The sequence below is a fragment of the Uranotaenia lowii genome, chromosome 3, assembly GCF_029784155.1.
Source record: "Uranotaenia lowii strain MFRU-FL chromosome 3, ASM2978415v1, whole genome shotgun sequence".
Classification (NCBI taxonomy): Eukaryota; Metazoa; Arthropoda; class Insecta; order Diptera; family Culicidae; genus Uranotaenia; species Uranotaenia lowii.
Window position 1 is genome coordinate 198,405,899 of NC_073693.1, and position 2,315 is coordinate 198,408,213.

Genomic DNA, 2,315 nt, shown 5'->3' on the forward strand with positions numbered 1-2,315 from the left:
GCCATTGCTCCAGATTGTCCTCCGCTTCTTCCGATTTCCCATTGGTTATTCTTCCGAAATTCTCTGGAGGCATGATGTAAATACTGTTAGGTACGGCTTCTGAAGATGGTATAATGAATGGAAAAACGTTTTCTGAAAATATATAAATTAAAATGAACTAAACATAATCAAATTTTATCAAATTTAAAGCATTTTACCAGAGATAGTTTTCGATGCGACTGACTTTTTTTTTTCTTACAATATGAAACTAACGGCAAATAAAGGGAAATTTTTTTGGGGTGGTCAGTTCGAGCTTCGAACTTTGATTTTGGTATATTGACAGCAGCCCAAAATCAAGAACGCCAGTCGAACTTTGTTTTAATGCACTGCCGTTCTTATTTTTGGGTTGTTTTGATTCTGAGTGTGAAACGTCAAGTGTCAACAGATCGAGAAACAGAAGAAGAACAAGAAGAAGAAAAGGAAAATATCAACAAATTATGTTTCTCAGACGGCAACGAAAATTTTGTGTCCGGTTTTCACAATCAAAAGGTACTTTTCTTATTGCTCGATAATCCTTCTATGTTGTATCTAATCTTTTTTTTTTTCAGCTGCAGGTAGTATCCACAATTCAGCGGAAGTGTCCCGATGCTTGACGTGAGTAACACAAGTGGAAAACCATCCTGTATATACCGTCCGAGCTGCTTCATGGCGGTGGCTGAGGGAGTGTTTACCGGAGGATGGTTTTTTCTCGAGCGATATACCCGGAAGAACCGTCGTATAAGGTGTTGGAGTTGCTGCGTTGCTGTGACAAAGGAAGTCGAAATGATCCGCCAACGAATCCCCAGAGTGATTTTGTGATTGTGATTTTTTCGTTCGAATCCGGTTTAACAAGTGTTTGTGTTGTGTGGTGTAGGTGTAGTGAGTCAAATGAATTATATAACAATAAAAAGTAAATTGCAATCTGCTTTTTCTTTTATATGGAATCATGAATTTTTAAAAGAAAATTTGCTTTGATTACTATATTTTAAGAAAAACTTCCTATAATAGCATTTTTCAAGATGTTACCGTCAAACAGTAACAATGGTTTTCAGAACACTTCCTTGTAATATGCACATTAACTTAACTTAAAGTAAATATAAATTATTATTATTGTATCCATTTTCTTTTTTGTTGGCTCTTTTTTTATATAAATATTTATTAGCTAGATTTGTTTCAGTGTCTTTTGTCACCCTGCATTCACTCCTACCATTCGAACTCGACAGCCAATAGCTCCCAACTCTATCGCCGAAAATTTGTTGACAGCCGGAAACTCAGGCGAAAATCGAGCGAAAAAGTGGAGAGTAGGACGAGACAAAGCTCAACGACGACGGCTTAGCAGTAAAGGGGGCATTCAGTCCGGAACACTTAAGCAGGGGAGACGTGTTTCTCGTAGCTCTCACCCAAGAAGAAACCAAAGTGTGCTCACGTGCTCTAAAGTGTAGTTAAACACAAAACGAGCTAATATTAAAAATACCATCTGCTGTTACCGGACTTTTTCCCTACCGGATTCCTTGCCTGTCCGTGGTTCGAGGAAACGTCAAACAACATCCGAAAGGGAAAGCGCTCTTCCGTTGACGAGCGCATCGCCGAAGTCGTGTCCACGTGGCCAGTGGGAAAGACCAGACAGAAACCGATCTGTTCGAAGCCGGGGGTCTAGCCGCCATTAATCCGACCCGCTCCAGCTTTGCCGGGTTCTTCATCTCGCTGGTGCCCAGGAACAAAGGGGAGGTAGCGCTTTTGCCGACACCTAGCGCGCCTTTCCAAGCAGCGACCACGTGGCCCGGAAAACCCTGCCTGGGAACTCTTCAGGCTTTCAAGGTTCGTTCTGAAGACACACGGGCCTCTGACCAGCACGGGGTTTGGCTGTCCCAGGAATCCTGCAACATCCAGCAACATCTGTGGAGATACCAGGCTTGGGACGACCGAGAAAGGACCAGACACGTGGCCTTGCAGGAGCACAGGTAACAAATTGACTATCAATAATCAGGTGCGTGGCTCCGCCCGTCATTTAGCCCCTCCTCAAGCAGTCAATACCTTAACCTCTCCGCCTACCACACTCAAATCTTAAGCCGTCCGTCCGTCCGTCGCCGAATCTCATTCTCGTCGTCTCAAGCTCTCTCTCTCCCCACCATCTGCAATCAACCATCAAGCCATTCATCTCCAGCTGCGGGCCCGCCTCCAGGGCACATTCACCATGCTGCATTCCAGGACCAGGACATCAACGGCCGCACCGGTTCCCTTTCCTACTGTTGTAATGTCTGTCCAATAAACGTTTGAAATGAAAATACATTTTTTCT